The sequence below is a fragment of the Rattus norvegicus genome, chromosome 5 (assembly GCF_021556685.1).
Source record: "Rattus norvegicus strain SHRSP/BbbUtx chromosome 5, alternate assembly SHRSP_T2T, whole genome shotgun sequence".
In the NCBI taxonomy this organism is placed as follows: domain Eukaryota; kingdom Metazoa; phylum Chordata; class Mammalia; order Rodentia; family Muridae; genus Rattus; species Rattus norvegicus.
This window is the reverse complement of record NC_141538.1, coordinates 78,735,421-78,756,465: the sequence shown is the minus strand read 5'-3', so window position 1 is coordinate 78,756,465 and position 21,045 is coordinate 78,735,421.

The following is a 21,045-nucleotide window of genomic DNA, read 5'->3' as shown; positions in this document are numbered from 1 at the left end:
GTATGAGATATTCTGTGCTTATGCATTGTGTGTATAGATGTGCACATATTTATGCATGTATGTGTAGATTTCTAAAAGTCATTGTTCCTTAGTCATTTATAATACTTATGATAATGACTTTTTCTTCCTCTCCTCCTCCTCCTCCTCCTCCTCCTCCTCCTCCTCCTCCTCCTCTTCTTCCTCCTCTTCCTCCCCCTCCATTCTTTGAGTAAGAAAGTCTCTTACTAAATGTAGAGTTTAGTAACTGGCTAGATTGTCTGGTCAGCAAGTTCTAGTGACCCCCTTGTCTCCCCATTCTCAGTGCTAGGATTAATGATGGCATGTGTCTTAGAGAGTGTTTTACTGCTGTGAACACACACCATGACCAAGGAGACTCACTCTTATAAGGACAACATTTAATTGGGGCTGGCTTACAGATTCAGAGGTGCAGTCCATTATCCTCAAGGCAGGAACATGGCAGCATCCAGGCAGACATTGTGCAGGGGGAGCTAAGAGTTATTCTTCTTCATCTGAAGGCTGCTAGCAGAATACTGACTTCCAGGCAGCTAGGATAAGGGTATTAAATCCCATACCCACAGTGACAGACCTACTTCAACAAGGCCACACTTACTAATAATGCCACTCCCTGGCCCGAGCATATACAAACTGTCACAGCATGTAATGCTTCACTGGACTTTTCATGAAAGTTCTAGGACTCTGAACACAGGTCCTGATGCTTGCACAGTAGCACTTTACTGACTGAGCTATCTCTTTACCCTCAATCTCTTAAGATGAGCTATTCCCCAAAGCGATCAGCAGATTTGGTGCAACTCATATAAAAAACCTATTGTATATTTTTTCTATATCACTTACTAAGGAATACCAAATAACCAAAAATATCTTGCAAAATAACAGAGTTGGACGACTTACACTTCTTGTCATCAATACTTGTTCTACAGCTGTAACACTTAAAACACTATGGTAATGACACAAACGGGATGTGCAGAACAATGGGATAGGACTCATGGTCAGAACTAAGTCCAGGCATCTAGTGTCAGTGGACCAGGATGCCAACAGTGTTCATCAGCATAGACCAGCCCTTTACACAACAGAATATCTTCATGCAAAAGAGTGAATTTGGACCTCATTGAACAAGTATATCATATGTGAAAGCCAAAACTGTAACATTTGGAAGAAACAGAGAAGTAAATATTCGTGCCCATAACATAATGGTTTCCTAGAAATGACACAAAAAAGTCTATGCAACAATACAGATTTGATCAAAATTAAAAATATTTGAGCATCAAAGGACACTGTGAAGAAAGTGAGAAGGCGGCCTGCAGAATATAAGAAAGTGCTAGGGATACATTGAATTAGCATCTCATTTACCTGTTGTCTGAAGAGTTCTGTGACAAAAAGACAATTGATTAGCAAGCAGGCGGAAGACTTGAATAGACAGCTGTTCAGGGAAGATATACCTGCATCCAGAGAGTGCATAGAAAGATGTTCATACTATTAATCAGAGAAATGGAGCTCCAAACTGTAATGGGATACCACCACCTTCCCATTGGGATAGATAAAACAAGTGAAAGAAAATAGCAAGTGTTGGCAAGGAGTTGGGGAAGTTGAAACTCATGCCTTGGTGATGCAAAATGGCATAGCTGCTATGAAGACTAGCTTGATAGGTCCTTGAGCAGTTGTATGCCCCAGAAATTCCATTTGAGGTCTAGATCCAAGAAGATACTGTATACAAAGACTCATTTCAGCACTAACAATTCAAATAATTAAAATACAGAACAACTCACATATTTGTCAGCTGACTGATGGCTAAACAGATATGTCACTCCTATGATAAAAGATTACTCAGCCTTAACAGTGAAGTCATGACTCCTGAGACATGTGTGGACCTATTGAAGACATGCTAACTGAAGTAAGTCAGACACACCAAGTCACTTGTATAGACAGTCCAGACTGTCCAAAGGAACTGTTCCATAGGAACTGAAAGTGGATTACTGGTTATCTAGGGCTTCCTTTTGGAGTGATTATTCAACACTGAGCATGGGTTAAAATGACGAACTTTATGCTATATGAATTTTACCTTAATAAAGAAATAAAATGTGATGCCTATTAATTATAGCAAATGCTTTGAAAGTTAGATGAAATAGACAAAATTTCTAGGAGAACAGAGTTAATTAAATAATAAATGGAACATGTACGAGATTGTTACTTGGTAGCTAAAATGTTTTCAGCAAACAACCTATAAATTTTTACCAAATACTCAAGGAATAAGATACTCAAATTGTGGAACAGAAATGGGAACTTCCAAACTCATTTTCTGAATGTTATATATATATTGTTGAGTATAAAATGACCCAAAAGTATAGGCTTAATCTTTTTAAACCCAAAGAAATTACATCACTTTACAGTGTTTTACAGATAGAAATAGCGTTTTATTAAAACGTGCATGCTTCTCTAAATCACTCAGGGGTTGCTGGCTAGACAGCAGGTTACTCTGCCCACACGTGGCTCTAAACCCCATAAAGGCAAGATGACTGACAGAGCAATCCACAGAGCAGTGGCTCACAGCTGTGAGCGGGCATTCCCGATGCTGGAAGACCAGCTAATCTAGAGTGGTTGTATACTAACCTTTGCAGACCTCTGCCCCCAAAATCTTCTGCTACCACTGTGAAGGGAATGGGGAGGACAGAAGGCAGATTCTGCCAGAGAGAGAGAGAGAGAGAGAGAGAGAGAGAGAGAGAGAGAATGAAAGCCTGTCTGGGAGCTGAGCTAATGCCCAGCTGTAAGCGGAGTCAGGCTCCCCACAGAAACACTCAGAGTGTGTGTGTGTAATCTCCTCTGAGTAACAGACCTTGCTTTGTTGATTTGAGCTAGGTTTTCAGAATTCTGTTGGACAGTGTTTTAGTTTAGTGTTATGGTAGTATGCCTTTCTTTTATCCAGGTGCTCCAAGGTAAACATGGACATTATGCTGGACCAACAAGCCTGTCACTTCTTATGTAGAGGAAGCCAGAAAGAGGAACTGGTAATAGCTCAGTTTCCTTGTCACACCCTGGTTGTTCATGTCCCAGGAGAGGTGTGGAACTGTGAGGTAGGGAAGGTGAATTGATGTTGGACTGACATAGGAATGAGGTAAAGAACAGAGGTCTACCTACAGGGAGATGGAGTTTATTCTGAAGGCATGGGGAGGGGGGTCTTGTCTAAGAATGGCAGAAATAATCACTGAGTAGAAGGACCACATTATTTATTTATTTAATTTGTGTGGGTGGTGGGAGCCCAGACACGTATTATCTGCTCTTTCTGCTTTTGTATGGAGGACGATGATTTGTGGAGCTGGCTGTAAGTGAAGGTCTCTGGGCCTCCATCTCAGCAGTTCAGATACAATAGAACCAGGCTGGAACCCAGAAACTCAGCTTTTACAAACAGTCCTAGTCATTCTCCGCCAGGAGATCATGGGCCACATTGAAAGGAGCAAAGTCCACAGTTTTTAGGTATCCTTACCTTCTTTATCTTCCTTACCTACTTCATCTTTAAGTATCCTTACCTTCTTCATAGGACCTATAACATCAAAAAGCAGAGCGAGTTTTCCTATTCCTACGACCCTTTATTAAGTATTCTGAGCTGTTTTCATCTCCCATATTTCTTTCTGACTCAAAGGAGAAGTTAACTTCACTTCCACCTCAAGTCCTCCTTAGGAAAGTTTCTGAGATTAAAAGTTCCCTTACTTGTTTCTTAATCATTAGCTTACTGTCACCTAGCTCACCCTTGGGACTGAGACCCCTGGCCCTCTAGTTAATAAGTGTGTATTTCCAGAATGGCACTGCCTCTGGGGCTCTAACCTATAATGAAGTCTCTTGAAACCCAGCTTCCTCCAGAGAAGCAAGGATTAGCCTGAGACTTGCACATGGCCTAGAGGGAGCTGTTCCAATGAGGTACTGATGCCCCACAGAAAGCAGTGCATGACTTGTGTATTGTATTAACAAAGGCATTCTCTTGTGGTTCATGAAGAGCTAAGCCAAAGTGGCTGTTTCTCCCAGAGGCCGTGGGAAGGTTTTCTCAGAGGGAGCCCCTATAATGAGGGAAACAGTGCTAGGAGGATGTTTCATACACTATACAGCTCCCTAAGCAAAAAAGCCCTTCTCAGTGATGCCAGGTTCTCTCCTCAACTCCCACCTCTCTGTTTTCAGTGGGCACATGGATTAGCCAAGTACATCATTCTGAGTTTATCCTCTCTCCTGCCTCATCAAAAAGAAAGAAGGTCCCCTCAACATTGAGTTAACAGCACAGGTTCTGCGCAAGGCAAGTGTGTTAGCACCATGCTTGGAGCAGAACCATGCCCATAGTATCTGTTGACTTTCAGCATCATCTTGCCTTGTGATTATTCTGGACGGTCCTGGTTCACAAGAAGCTAGTTCCAATACCAGATTGCCTGCAGCTGTGCCTCCAGAAGAATTTTCATCAAAATCCCTTCCCAATCCCCTTATGATAGTTATCATTCAGCCACAGGCAAAAAGTCTCTCTGGATGGAATTTACATCTTGGAAAACAACATTCCAGTGTAAGAGAGGCACTGATAAACAGGAGTGACAGCATATTTTACCCAAATGTTTTCCAAACGCACAGTAAAGAATGATTTCACATTTGGTTTCTTTTCAACTGCACAATTAATATTTTCCTGTAAACCGATGTGAAGTGGAAACTTAGGGTTCTTTGGGGAGTCAGTTGGATGGCGTTTTGCTGGGGCAAACACCAGAAGAAACGTTTAGCTGAAGTGGACACAGGTGAAAGACTAAGGCAGACTTGTGAAGCAATGTTTCTCTGAAGCAGACACAGGAGAGAGGATGTCCTGCTAAGGCAAGCACGTGAAAGGACATGTGATGAAGGATTCTTTGCTAATGGCAGGCAGGTATTGGTCTGCCTTACCTTGCACAGTTGAACTGCATTTAACAGGATTCCATAGAAATGCAGTAAATGCTACAGCTAGCTTTTCTCCAGGCAAACCATTTCCCCCCCTTTGGGCTCAAATCAGGAGTTCTTCACCCCAATTCATCAGGAAACAAGTATATATAAGAAGACCAGTATCTCACTTGCCTAAGTTGGAGTGGGTAGCTTTGGTCTCTTGGTATGTTATGGCTATTATCATCTAGGGTGGTAGGTTGTTTTGTTTAATTTGTTTGTATTCTATGTTGAAAGAAATGTAAGGTGTTTTTTAATTGTATATTAATAGATTTAAGTTTTTGTTTAGTTACTGAATATTAATAGAAATTTAAGTCTTGTTCTTTAATTATCATATAGTGATAGAAATTTGAGTTTTTCCTTTAATTATTACATATTGAGAGGAATATAAGTTGTTTTGTTTAAATTATTGTATACTGACAGAAATTTTTGTTAGACTATTGTTTCACTATAGTGTACATAAGCCATCTATTGAAAATATGATGGTTCTTGTAATTATTTCTGTTGTGTATAGATTGTTAATGTTAGAGAGGAGGACAGTTCTTAAGCAGAAAGGGAGATATGAAGTGGAAACTTCAGAGTTCTTTGGAAAGTCGGTTGGATGGTGTTCTGCTGGGGTAAATACGAGAAGAACATTTAGCTGAAGTGGACACAGGTGTGAAAGGATGTTCTGCTCAAACAAGCGCGTGAAAGGATAGGTGATGAGGGATCCTGTGCTAATGACAGGCAGGGATTGGTCCGCCTTACACTGGGTAGTTGAGCCGCATTTGTCAGGACTCCAGAGAGAGAGACACCGAAAGACTTCGGAGGTGTCCTGCAGTTTGTTGCAGCTTCCTCAGACTTGGGCTGATTGGCAGAGTGATGTCAGCTGAGACAGATGCCCTGTGCATGCTGGGGCGAGACCTGTGGAGGACGTGTAATGTTTGCAGGGTATAAATAGGACTCAATGGGCAGTGCAGGAGGCTGGGCTAGACTTGCTCAGAGAGCTAGCTGTGCAGCGTTTGGGTCTCACAGCTTCACTGACCTCTGCTTCACTGAGAAAGGCACAGCTAAGCACTCCTGGCATTCCTCCTGTTCCCTCCTGCTGATTTGTGTTGAGGCTGGGGCCTGGATGTCTCTGGACTGCTGGTCTACCTGTGAAGTGGTTTCGAGTGGATCGAGCTGCCGCTGCCTACCTACCTGTGAACTGAACTGCCGATTTCCAGACAACACAGGTGGGAGTTGCTCCAAAGAACCTTTCTAAACAGGTCCACTACCTCCATCCCCTGCCCCGATCCTTTCTTTCCCACTACCTCTGGTGGGTGGTGGGCTATAAGGGAGGTTAAAGTGTTTAAGAACCATCACTTAAAATAGAATTAGAAAGAAATTAAAGTTACACCGATGAGTGCTGTGATTCCCCTGACCACTTTCCCACCTCTTCGAGCTTCACCGCCAGAGTTAATGCAAGCAGCATGAGGTGCGTTGGCGATGGCAGTCAAGTGAGCTATGTCTATTCCCTCCCCTTACACCCAGAACAGTGCTTTCTGACTCGTGGATTGTGGGCAGAAGCACGAGGACATTTCAGAACTTTCTTAGCAATAGATAACCAGGTCGCTGTGTTTGAGAGTCACGTTGTGTGTTTACAGGCTGAATTTTATATATTGCAGCCCTAAACTTAGCCCCTCCAAATGGGACTGCGTTGCTTAATATGGTTATTACAGAGGTGGGTTCAATTAATTCGAACCATTTAGAATGCAATCTGACTGAAATTAGACTAGAAATAGTAATTAGGAATTACAACCTTAAATACAAGTATGAAAATGTAATAATGAAGCCCCTTATTTCATACAGCTTATATATACTAATTAGAATTACAAGCTAAACGTGAAAGCCATGGGACTGATTTATCTTACTGAGACTCTTAATACCTATGGTTGGAAGGCAGGAAAGACAAAACAAAACAAAACAAAACACCGAAGGACCAAGATCAAGAAAGAGGAAGGGACTAATCTAAATCAAGACAAGTCCGCAAAGACAAGGTTGGGGGGTGGGGGGAGTTCCTGATGGCGTGGGATGAAGTCCTTTGCCCTTGCAGAAGTATGACCCTTCTACTTACTAAGGCGGCAACAACCTTTCCTTACTTGAAGACCCTAAATGATCTTTTCTCCCCAAGTCACCTTGTCTACTCACCAAGATCTGCCCTTTCTAACTTGCTGATTGCGAAACTAATAATTACGATTGTTCTTGGAGGTGTGCTGGGGCTGGATGACAAGGAAAGAACATGGCCTCAAAGGATCTTGGGTACTTCATGAAAAGATGAAACAAAAGCAGGACGACATGACTACCATTAAAAGTATGGAGAGGATTTCTGCTGTAGATATAAGGGAGAAAGGGAGAAAGGGAAGAGTCAAGGCGGGACACAGCCGGCGGACCAAGAGATGAAGCCTGGGCCTGGAAGCCACGAGAATTGTAGCCAAAATGGCTGAGTTACATTATATAGTGATCAGCCTTGGGGCGGGAAGTGGAAGCCCAGCCCTTCGAACGGGACATTTCCTGTAAGGGGCCCGTGAGAAGTGCTGGGAGGAGCCACAGGTACTGAGGGATGATGCTGGGAGAGCTGGGAGGAGCCACGGGTACTGAGGGATGCTGGGAGAGCTCGACGACAGCATCCGCTTAGACATGTGAAATAGGCACCTCAGTTAGCCAATTGTCCTGGGTTTCTTTGAGCCCTAACAATGACCACATTGCAGCAGAAATCTGCAGGTGCTGGATGTGGGTGGGTTGTGGAGTTAAAGGATGAAGGGAGGCTTGAAGAACCCTCTCTTAGGAATAGAATAATTATAAATGATATAAAAACATTTCACATACAGTTGTTTTGTCTTTTCACATAACGTGATGTTTCTCTAATTGAATAAATATGTGGCTGCATCTTTTTTGTTACTTGTTTTCTTTTTCTTTTTTTTTTTTTGAGACAAGGGTTTGTTGTGTAACCCCAAGTTGGCCTTGAATTTATTATCTTCCTGCTTCGGCCTCTCAACTTCTGGGCTTATATGCATATACCACGATGCCACGCCATCATCAAGAATACATTTAAAATGCTGTACCTCAGAAAGTGGCTCTCTCTCTCCCATCTGACACTGAGTCAGTTTTGAGATGGTTTTGCATGCCTCTGGAATAAGCCCATTTGCCCAATAGTTGAGCTGTAACACTTACTCAGTATTTCCATGTTTGGGCGACAGCTTTGTTCTTTCTGTCTAGAATCTCTCCACATGTTTACTTCAGTGGAACAAAAACAAAGTGCTAACGCTTGTTGCTTTTGCTAAAGCCAGTCCTGAAAGCACAACAGCTTCAAGAAGCCTCGTTTATTCAAAACATGCAGCTTTTGTTTGGTTTTCCTTTGCTTGTTTTCTGGAGACAGGGTCTCATACTGCTATGTAGGTCAGGCAAGCTTTAAACTCAAGTGATCCTCTTGCCTTAGCCTCTGAGTGAGATGGATTTTGTTTTCTGAATAAGACCTTTGTGTTGCCTTGAGAACTGATGAATGTCTTTCAGTGCTGTGCCTTATAGGGAACATATACACAAACATAATATTAATTTTATTAAGGTAAAATATTATTGCTCATGCCCTCCCTATTTTAGAAAATGAAATATTACAAATAATAATCAAATGTAGTTGGTCTTTTAAAAACATCAATACATACGAGGAGTCATCAAAATTTTTATTTGAGATAGGGTCTCACTAAGTATGTTAGTTACTGAACTTGCCATTCTCCTGCCTCAGTCTTTCCAGCACCGAGAATATAGGTGACATCATGCTTGACTTGAATTTTTTGAGGATACCAAAATAGGAAAAGAAGTGTAAATAATCAACCACATAGTGAACATCTGCAGAACTAAGTCTTAGCATCTAGTATCCAGTGGGTGATGGCATTAGTTGATAGCCAGTGAAAATGATGATCATTTCCTTTATTTTATCACGGCCAGATTTCTCTTCTCATACAACCGAGGTTCTAGAAATAGAGTCAACTCAGGACAACTGAGGACCATTCTAAGAATTCTCCAGACTGGGGCAGTGAGTTTGAGAAAGGAAGAAGAAAGGAAGAAAGGATGTATACATAGATTCTCGGTGTAACACGAAGCGATCAAAAGCACCAGAGCAGAGCGCATGACAGACACTGCCTCCATCTTGGGTCCCGCTAGGGAAATTCTTTAAGCCTCCCAGGATGTTGTTAGGTGGCCCTTTGGTTTTGCTGCGGACCTGCATGTCTGGCTTCACAGCGTGCTCTCCAGTACTGCGACCAGAACAAAGCAGACAAAGTCCTAACCCCAGGGACATTCAGGAGGAGAGCAGCGTCGTGAACTGCCTAGAACACTGAAGAGCATGGCGGACTGCGGCCAGTGGGCGTTCAATTCTGATGACAGGAGTGCTCTTTCGAGAAAACCTACAGAATGATCGGCTCAGGAAAATTTTGCGTATTAATATTTCCTGAATTCTTGGAAAATCCTCCCCCCCTTCTCTCTCTCTCCTTTTAAAAAGCAGCTATGTCCCAGAGGTGTTAGGTGTTTATTTCCTGACAGGAGATGCAACTCTGTCCGTACAGCGCTTGCTTAGTGTGAACAAGGCTCTGAGTTCAGTTCCCAGCACTTCATAAAATCCCCAGCACTCAGGAGGGGAGTCAGGGAGATCCTGGGGTTCAAGGTCACCTTTACCAGCTGAGTTTCAGACCAGCTGGCTTACAGAATGAGAAGAAACATGCGTTTTCTTCTTCCTACTCTTTCGTGTCCCCTTCTCTTCTCTCCTTAGAAATATGTATTTGTTCTTTGGATTGTCTTACTACTTATTCACACACCTTGATATTATCTTTTTCTTATTTGAATCCGATCATCTTCCCTATGGGAAGTTTATTATAAATTAAATATAAAGTTTTATGTAAGTTGATTGACCCAAAAGTAAATGTTCCTATAGTTTAAAAGAGTAAATAGGTGGTGGGGAGATGGTGGAACAGCACTTGCTGTTCTTGTAGAGGGCCATGGTTCTATTCCCTGAATCAACTTAAAAGGCCTCATAACTACAAGTAACTGCAGTACCCGGGGGAATCTGACACCTACTTCTATCCTCCTTGGACACCCGATAAGACATAGCAGAGAGAGAGAGAGAGAGAGAGAGAGAGAGAGAGAGAGAGAGAGAATGAATATAAAAAGAAATCGATTTGTTTGGCTGGGCTCCTGCTAATTTTTATGCTCACACTAGGGGGCACTGTGTAGTTATTAAGGCCCTTAATGTTTGCTATTTTATTCTAATGTCGAATTCACAGCTCCTATCCTTTATGTCAGTATTTTACCTTCTGCGATAACAGTAGGATATGAGAAAGATGTTTTTTTTTCCTTCTATAACAGGAAACCAAACCAAACCAAACGAGAATTAGAACAGTGTCTGATGTAAGTTAGGAGAGATGCACATTTGAGAGAGTATGGATTTCTTTTTGGCTACTTTTGGGTTATAAATTCACATTAGTTGATACAGCCAATATACAAACTTCAGTTGTAGCAACCAGAGGAAGAAACAGGATATGACCCCTTTGTAAGATGCTTGTAATATCCCCAAGGAGGCTGGTTAAAATTCCGTCTCTCTGCAGCTTAGTTAGACCCCGCTCTTCCGCTCCTGGCCCTTTTGGAATGGTTTTGGCTGAGGCTGAAGTTACAGAATAACAGCTTCGTAGCTAGACTTCGCGTCACGTCACGTGTTTCTTCACAAAACAAATTCCCCAGGATCAGCCTTGTGCCCCAGCGCTGCTCAGCCCTCTGACCGCAGTCTTGCTGGGGCCTGATCTCTGTTGGGACTGAGAAAGAACTCAGGTTCCAAGTCCTTCCTGCTGCCTAGCTTTGCCATAAAATAAACCACAAGGATTGTCTGGGATCACGATATACCGTAGAAAACGTAAACTATGAATTAGGGAGATTTGAATTCTCTCATTAGGCCAAGTTAACCTAGCACTGAAACTGCTTTCAAGATTATTTAAACCGTGCCTTAAACTTAATTTTATTTTTCTACACACTTCATACAATTATATTATTTAATATTTTAGAAATGACGTGTCCTCATTAATTTTCATTTATAATATTTATTAAAAACTCACATAGTTGTATGGTTGCTGTTCTTATGGTTGCTATTCGTGACCCTTGACCCAAGATGTACTCTCTGCATTGAAGACCTGATTTACCAGGGGCTTGCACCTGACCTCACAGTTTGCTAACACTGGGGCTGTCTTGGGCAAAGCACTTGATTCTCCCAGATTCATAGTGATGAAAAGAACAGCACCTTCACTGTAGTCCCTTCACACAGATTAGTAGCCCGAAAGTGACAAAGTTGGCAGAGTATTCGATGGAATGTTCTGCATTCCCATTATGTCTAGTTTCACACCAGCAATGATGTAACACGTAAGATCCGCAATAAAAATTGTAAAGTGTTCCAAGATCACCCTGGAAAAGTATCACATACAAAACACAGAAAGGGGGGAAACCCATTTCTTGCATGATGGCATCAATAGAAAAGGGCGTTTACACTGAACTGAGAATAGGTCCCCTATTGAAGGAATCAGAGAAAGAACTGGAAGAGCTTGAAGGGGCTCGAGACCCCAAAAGTACAACAATGCCAAGCAACCAGAGCTTCCAGGGACTAAGCCACTACCTAAAGACTATACATGGACTGACCCTGGACTCTGACCCCATAGGTAGCAATGAATATCCTAGTAAGAGCACCAGTGGAAGGGGAAGCCCTGGGTCCTGCTAAGACTGAACCCACAGTGAACTAGTCTATGGGGGGAGGGCGGCAATGGGGGGAGGGTTGGGAGGGGAACACCCATAAGGAAGGGGAGGGGGGAGGGGGATGTTTGCCCGGAAACCGGGAAAGGGAATAACACTCGAAATGTATATAAGAAATACTCAAGTTAATAAAAAAAAAAAAAAAAAAAGAAAAGGGCGTTTAAATAAATTCAAATGATTACAATAAATGTTGCATGCTGGAATGAATGCTTTTTCTAAACGTAGAAAAGGTTAGTGTTGGGATTTAAACATAGGACCATGTGCATGTTTAGTGTGCACTCTATCACTGATCTGGATCCCAAGCTCCCAGGAGAGTATTTTGATTAATTTTGTGAATTGTTTGAACAAAAGGAATAAATCAAATAACAGAAGTACGACCTATTTTTTTTTTAGTGTTTCGAATCATGCTTAGAATATGTTGCTTAACAGACTACTCTAAAAGTACAGTCATTTTAGAGGACCGTAGGGAGGTTCCTCAAAAGAAGAATGATATAACTGCTGTAACCCAGCAAATCCTACTTCTGAGCTCATTTCCAAAGGATTTGAAATCAGTTTGTTGAAGAGATGTGCTTGATCACCCAAATTAATTATAACACTACGCAGCCATGGAACTGACCCAAGTGTTGTACAACCCAAGTGCATTATGGGTTGTACAACAGGATACCACTTTGCCTTCAAAGAACAGAAAATTCTTTATTCAGCCATAAGGAAGAGAGAAATTATGTCATGCATTAGAAAATGGATACAACTGGAGAGCAACAGACTAAGCAAAGTGGAAGCCAAACTGAGAGAGGCAAATATTGCTTGTTTTCTCTCATTTTTGGAACACACATGCATACACACACACACACACGAGTATTGTTTATGTTGTGTGAGAGGGGTGTTCATATGTCACAGTGTTCACGTGTGTGGTCAGAGGACAACTTGTGGGATTAAACTCTCTCCTTCCACCATGTAGATCCTTGGGATAGAATTCAGGTCACCAGGCTAGTGTCTCTACCTGCTGAACCATCTCAGCAGACCTGGATCCTAGACCTTATAGAGCATTTACAGTCTCATGCCACCCCCCTGTTCAATCTCTTTGCTTCATGCCTTCACTTGATGATGTAAGATCTCTGCTTCCTGCTCCCCACTATGATGGGCTCTTTTAACTTAACACTGTCAGGGGTGGTTTCTTTTGAGTGTGGGCTGCCGTTCTTTTCCTAATAAATACAGAAGCTAATTTTTTTTCATGTTAAGCAGACAAAGCTCCCCTTTGAGACATAGAGTCTGAACACCAAACACAGGACCCATTATCTCTGAAACATTAAGGGCCACATTCAGTCCTTAGAAATGGCCAGGGGTCCACTCATATTCAGAAGCATGGAATTTTCACACATCTAGGAAGTGATGCCAAACTGAATTTTGACTGGTGATGTGGGCACCTTAAGCTGTGATGCAGACAGGGTTGCCCACTGATGGCCATGCGCCATGCACAGACCCGCGTCAGACTGCCCACCACGAATTAAGTATTGTTTATGATCAAACAAAACCCAAGGGCTTCAAATTAAAACAGAAGGGATTCCCAGGCATATTTAATGTTGCGTGTGCTTGTGAGGAAATAAGCTTGCACTTCTTATACTTAGAATACCTACAGTGTTGCATTCAAAATTAGAGACAAAAAACAAACAGATGAAACAACAAAATGGGGGATTACTGATTGGTTTATGTGCAAGGAGATGTGGAGCTGAAGACTTTCGCACAGTTGGTGGATGCTAGGTTAGGGTTCCCCACATAGACAGATGGAGGAGTAAGCTGATCTCTTAGAGGGTCAATATCGGAGCAAGGGTCCAATTTTAGGCAGATTCGTAGCTTCTGCTGCACCACATGGAGGAATGGCGGAGATCTGCCTCCTAGATGGGAAGGTGTCCAAGGTCCAGGCAAGAGGCTGGGCTTTGAAGATCGGGTCGTGGGCAAGATCGCCCCAGGGTTTTCAGACCAGCATAGTTTAAGTCGTGCAGCTGGTTGTGTGGCTCTTGCGACTGAGCACAGGCTTCTGAAGAGACAGAAGGAGGCTCCTGAACCAAGGGGAGAAAAGGCTGAGGCTGGATGTGGTGGGTACCAAACAGTAGCAGCAAGGCGTTGCTAGGATCCACGTCCAGAACAAAAATGATTTGCTACAGGGATTCCTGATTAATTCTGACCAAATCCTTCTTAAAGCTTTCTCCCTCTTTCCCTCCCTCCCTCCTTCCCTCCCTCCCTCCCTCCCTCCCTCCCTTCCCCCTCCCTCCCTCCTTCCCTCCCTCCCTCCCTCTATCAGGCTGGGATATACTACAAGGTTCAAGTGATCCTCTTCCCTCAGTCTCTAGACCACCCAGGACTCCAGATGCTGTCACTGCATCTGGCTCCATTTTCTTTTGCAGAGAACTGCTGGACACCGGATCCAGATCAGATACACATTCACAGGAAACCTCGGAAACCATGCCCAGCCTTTCTTAACTTAAACACTTCAGGGCACACTTCGGTCTTAGGGGGCCGTAGGACTTAGCTATTTCTTTAGGAGTTATAGGACTGTTTTCATGGTTTATCTGATTTCACTTAGGTACCTGGTATCTGTCTGGAAAATTGTCCATTTCATCCAGATTTTCCAGTTTTGTTGAGTATACACTTTAGTAGTAGGATCTGATAATTTTTTTTGAGTTTCTTCAGATTCTGTTGTTATGCCTCCCTTTTGATTTCTGATTTTGTTAATTTAGATGCTGTCTCTGTGCCCTCTGGTTTGTCTGGCTAAGAGTTTATCTGTTTGATTTTCTCAAATAACTATCTTCTGGTTTTGTTGATTCTTTGTATAGTTCTTTTTGTTTCTACTTGGTTGATTTCAGCCCTGAGTTTGATTATTTCCTGCCTTCTACTCCTCTTGGGTGTTTTTGCCTCTTTTTGTTCTAGAGCTTTTAGGTGTGCTGTCAAGCTGCTGACATATGCTCTCTCCTGTTTCTTTCTGCAGACACTCAGAGCTATGAGTTTTCCTCTTAGCACAGCTTTCATTGTGTCCCCTAAGTTTGGGTATGTTGTGCCTTCATTTTCATTAAATTCTAAGAAGTCTTTAATTTCTTTCTTTATTTCTTCCTTGACCAAGTTATCATTGAGTATTGGCCTGTGTGCTTGAAGTTTTCCATGGACAGCTCTGGTCCGGCTAGGTGCGTGGGTTCTGGCAAAGGGGAGAGAACTCAGACGAGAGGAGGAGACTGCTTTCACCCTTCTCCGCTGCTGGTGCTGCTCTGCCCGTTTCCACCACTGAAACATAACTTTGGCCCGGGCTGAGCCAGCAAGGGACTGACTAGCTGGTGAGGGGTGCAGAGCAGTTAGCTTCTGGTGGCAATTTCAGGAGAGCAGGTCTCTTCTCCAGGTGGTGGTATTACAGCTCTTATGACAGAAGCTCTCAGACAATGGAGTAATTCCTGCACACCTTTAATCCTTCTGAATAGGATTCTTTAATACAGTTTCCGGATGGGTCAAGGTCTGACAGCAGGTACTTCCTATTGGTTTGACCTGAGAGCTTGGGAATGCCTCATTTACATATTTGGAGGCGTGGCCCTGCTTCTACATGACTGATCTGTCTTGAGCCTATGTGACCTGTGGGGGTGGGGGGCTGTAGCTTCATGAGTGGGGCCAGATCTCCTGGGAGACTGGTAATTCTCCTGCCATCCCAAAGGGTCCCCATGGATTCAGCTTGTCTCAACCAGGAATCAGGGTACCTTTCACAGCCTGCCGCCCCACAATTGAGTAGAGTTTGTTCAGCTTCCATGCGTATGTGAGTTCTCTGTTGTTTTTGTTGTTCTTGAAGACCAGCCTCAGTCTGTGGTGATCTGATAGCATGCATGGGATTATTTCAATCTTCTTGTATCTGTTGAGGTCTGTTTTGTGACTGATTATATGGTCAATTCTGGAGAAGGTATCATGAGGTGCTGAGGAAAAGGTATGTTCTTTTGTTTTAGGATGAAGCGTTCTATAAATATCTGTTAAATCCATTTGGTTCATAACTTCTTTCACTTCATTGTGTCTCTGTTTAGTTTCTGTTTCCATGATCTGTCCATTGATAAGAACAGGGTATTGAAGTCTCCCACTATTATTGTGTGTGGTACAATGTATGCTTTGAGCTTTAGTAAGAATTCTTTTACGAATGTGGGTGCCCTTGCTTTTGGAGCACAGATGTTCAAAATTGAGAGTTCATCTTGATAGATTTTGCCTTTGATGAGTATGGAGTGTCCTTCCTTATTTTTTTTTGATAACTTTTGGTTGAAAGTCAATTTTATTCGATATTAGAATTAGCTTGTTTCTTGGGACCATTTGCTTGGAAATTTTTTTGAGCCTTTTTCTCTGAGGTGTGTCTGTCTTTGTCACTGAAGTGCTTTTCCTGTATGCAGCAAAATGCTGGATCCTGTTTATGTATCCAGTCAGTTATGTCTTTTTTTTGGGGGGGGGGATTATATCCATTGATGTTAAGAGATATTAAGGAACAGTGATTGTTGTTTCCTATTATTTTTGTTGTTAGGGGTGGAAATATGTTTGTGTGGCTATTTTCTTTTGGGTCAGTTGAGAGAAGATTTCTTTCTTGATTTTTCTAGGGTGTAGTTTCCCTCCTTGTGTTGGAGTTTTCCATCTATTATCCTTTGTAAGGATGGATTTGTGGAAAGATATTGTGTAAATTTGGGTTTCTCATGCAATATCTTGCTTTCTCCATCTATGGTAATTGAGAGTTTTGCTGGATATAGTAGCCTAGGCTTTCATTTGTGTTCTCTTAGGGTCTGTATGACATCTGCCCAGGATCTTCTGGCTTTCATAGTCTCTTGTGAGAAGTCTGGTGTAATTCTGATAGGTGTATGTTTATATGTTACTGCTTTTAATATTCTTTCTTTGTCTTGTGCACTTGGTGTTTTCACTATTATGTGATGGGAGGAATTTCCTTTCTGGTCCAATCTATTTGGAGTTTTGTAGGCTTCTTGTATGTTTATGGGCATCTCTTTCTTTAGGTTAGGGAAGTTTTCTTCTATGATTTTGCTGAAGATATTTACTGGTCCTTCGAGTTGGAAATCTTCAGTCTCTTCTATACCTATTATCCTTAGGTTTGGTCTTCTCATGTTGTTCTTAATTTCCTGGATGGTTTGGGTTAGAGTTTTTTGCATTTTCTTTGACTATTGTGTCAATATTTTCTATGGTATCTGCTTCCCCTGAGATTCTCTCTTCTATCTCTTGTGTTCTGTTGGTGATGCTTGCATCTATGACTCCTGATCTCTTTCTTAGGTTTTCTATCTCCAGTGTTGTCTCTCTTTGTGATTTCTGTATTGTTTCTCTTTCCATTTTTAGATCCTGTACAATTTTGTTAAGTTCCTTTACCTGTTTGATTGTGTTTTTCTGAACTTCTTTAAGGGATTTTAGTGTTTCCTCTTTAAGGGTTTCTACTTGTTTATCTGTGTTTTCCTGTATTTTTTAAAGGAATTATTTCTGTCTTTCTTAAAGTCTTCTATCATTGTCATGAGATATGACTTTAAATCCAAATCTTGTTTTTCTTGTTTGTCGAGGTATCCAGGACTTGCTGTGGTAGGGAAGCTGGGTTCTGAAGATGCCAAGTGGCCTTGGTTTCTGTTGCTTAGGTTCTTGCCCTTGCCTCTTGACATTTAGTCATCTCTGGTGTTAGTTGATCTTGCTGTCTCTGACTGAAGTTTGTCCCTCCTGTAAGCCTATGTGCCTGTGATCTTAGGAGTGAGAGAACTCCTGGGAGAGCAGCTCTCTCCAGGCAGGATTTGGGTCTGTAGGGCTGTGGGACAGCCTTAACTCTGGGCACAGATGGAGACCAGAAGGATCAGATTCCTAATTACAAAATGTCTACTTTTCTTTCTCCTCCTTTGTCTTTCTTGTTTGTTTTTTGAGTCCTAATATTTTTGACATTTTCTTTCAATGTCAGAAATATTAGATTGTATGGTTATTGTTGTTCTGAAATAATTTTTCCTGTAATCAAATTTTTATTTTCATGCCCTCTCAGGGTAGTAACAGCTTTTCAGGTTATAATTCCATGTCATTTTTCTTTCTTTGTTCTTCAAAGGAAATTTGATTTTGTTTTTCTGAGGATTGAATGCAAAGTTCAGTAAACACCAAACATGTGCTCTCCCCATCCCCACTCCTCGGCCCCCCAGCCCAGCTCAGATATGTTATGTTGAATTCTCTCCTTTCTTTCATTTTACCTTGTTCCTTCTGTATCTCTTCTCAGTTTAACTAATTTTTCATTAAAGTCACTGTTTTTGTTTTACAAAGATTGCATCTCCTTGTATCTTTGGGAGCAATGGACAATTAGTTATCAAATTTGTACTCTTTTAGAAAACTATTATTATTATTATTATTATTATTATTATTATTATCTCTCAGTTTCTTGTAATGGTTGGTCTTTCTTCTTGGTTATAGTACTTTTCTGATAGAGCTAAGTTGATTTTCCTTTGATTATTAAATCTGAACCTTTAGTTGACAGGATTACAAATCAGAGTTGAGTTCTATGATCTATATATGATCTATCTTTCCATCTACCTACCTATCTTTTCCTGTCACCTGAAAGTTGCCTTTTGTTAGCATATCTTATCATAGCAACAGAAACAAAACTAGGACAGTTAATAAAATGAGTTTTAAGTTGGACGTGATGGAACATATCTTAAATCCTAGCACTCAGGGGCAGAGGCAGGAAGAACTCTATAAATTTGAAGTCTCATAGTAAATTCCAGGCCTGCTAAGGCTACCCAGTAAGGCCTTGTCTCAAACAAAACAAGACAAACAACAACAAAACGAGTCTAAAAATTATTTGAAACATTTACTCTTACTTCCTTTTTAAAGGTTTGGTAGGATCAGCAGTTATGCCATTTGGCTTTGGGCTTCTGTTAAGAGACTTGACAATGGACTTGATCTTTCTCTTTGTTATTGGTCTGTTCAAGTTTTTCTGTCCTGATGGTTCAGTTTGGTTTATGCTCATCCAGAAGTAGATCTATTTCATATGGGCTTTCCCAGTGTTTGCTTTGTAGCTGCTCACAGTGGTCTGGAATGACCATTTAATCCCCATGGTATCAGCCGTAATGTGCTGTTTTAGAGAATCTGATACTGATTGTATCGGTGCATATTTTCTCCTTGATTTTTGGGTAGTCTAGCAAATGGTTGTCAACTTTGTCTTTTCAAACAACAGAACTGTGTTTGTTTATTTATTGGCAGGGTCTCTGTGTAGTCCTGGCTGTCCTGTCTTTGAGCTCAGAGATGAGCCTGCCTCTGTTTCCTGAGTCCTGGGATTAAAGGCATGTACACTATGGCTGACCCTCAAACCTATTCATTGATCTTTTCTGTGTTCTATCCTATTTCATTTGTTTTTGTTGTAATCTTTGTTTTAATTTCCTTCTGTCTATTTTGTTTTTTTTCTCTCTTGCTTTATTTGTCAAGTGCATCATTAGTTCATTTATTTAATTTATTTAAAGCCCCCTCTCTATTTTACCTAAGTAGTTAAAAGCTTCCTTCTTTGGATCTAGTTTTAGTAAAACTCATGGGTTTTGGCATGCCATGTTTTCACTTTCCTTTGTGTTTAAGACATTTACATCTTTTCTTTTGACCTCCTCATTGGCCATTTGAGAAAATGTTGCATTGGGGAGAGTCAGAGACTTGGGGGCACTCAGTTTTAACTGGGCTCGATGTTGTCATCAAACCTCCCCACAAGGCTCAGGGTCTACGCAGAAGAGGAGGCAGAAAGACTGTGAGAGGTGACGGATGACTTCAGGGAAGCGGTGTCTCCGAGATACCACAGGATGGAGGCACATCTGAATGCTCAGACAGTGTGCTGGTCTGCATAGGACCTGTGCAGTTTATGCTAGGTGGGTGCCAGCTCTGAGATGGGGAGGAGACATGGGGCTCTACCCCTAACCAAGAGGCTATTTGGAACTGATGCCAGCTGGCAAAGGGAAAATCAGTTTCCTCCAATGGAGGATCACTGGGTAGTTGGGTAACAAAATCCAAACCTCCTGGTTTTGTTTGTTTGTTTGTTTTGTGGTCTTTTCTTTCATTTTGACTTTTTGGGGAATTTTTACTCTTGTCTTACTGATTTTTTCATTTGTTTGATTCTTTTTTTCTTTGAAAAGAGAGAAGAACCATGAACTTGGGTGGGTAGGGGGATGGGGAGGATCTGGAAGGAGTTGAGAGAGGGCAAACATGATCAAAATAGAGTGTATACAGTTGGAAATTAACTACAAAGAAAGTGTTCTTCTCTTTCCCTGTGGTTATATAATTTCTAAGGCTTTGCATGGATTTCTAGTTTCCTTTCATAAAATCAGGGCAGATCATCTATGATTTTTTACAGAGCTTTATTTTATGTGTGCTGGTTGTTTTGCCTGTACATACGTCCGTGTGTGCCTGGTGCCTGCAGAGCCAGAGGAGGTTGCCAATTTTCCATGGGGTTGGAGTTAAAGACAGTTGTGAGCTGCCTGGGACTAGAACCTGTGTCTTCTGGAGGAGCAGCCGGTTCTCTTAACTGCAAAGTCACCTCTTTAGCTCCTCAAAAAATATTCAGTGTTTGAAAATTTTAAACTGTTTTGTAAGTGAAGATGTTACTGTCAGGAGAATATCCCCCATGACAAAAGTATGTTTTCGGCAGCTGTTGGGTGAAGTATTCTCTCAAGTGTCTGTTCGATCCATTTGCTCTATGACATGTATTGTTTGACTCTAAAGTTTGTGGGGATTTTTTTTTTTTGGTTGATTAATCTTTATATTGATAAATCTGAAGTTTTGAAGTTCCCAGCCATTATTGTGATAGAGTCTGTCTCTCCTTTTAGATCTAATAATCTTTGGTTCCTATAGAATGGTTCATTTGTGGGTGCAAATATATCTACAATTTTAATTGCTGTCATCGAGTGTATCCCTCTGTCACTGTAAAATGGCATTCTTTGGCAAATTAGGACTAAAAGATATTCATCTTCTAAATACATTATCCGAATACCATTGTTGTCTGTGAAGGACAAATTCTGTCAGTGGGTTTGGAGAACAAACAGCCTGCCCAATGGATCTAAAAATTAGAATTCACTTTCTTATCCTAGTAGTATACAGACTCCCTGTTTAAAATGTTCCCTCCCCCACCTCAGTATGAGAGGAAGAATAATACAGGCACTGCGCTGACTTGCCCATCGTGTGGAATCCATCTTACCTTCCACGGTTTCAGGGTCCCAGATGGGAGATACTACCTTCCAGGGGGCGTTCTGGGGTGAGTATGACTTCCCTTGGTTTTATGCTGACTTACTTTTGAGA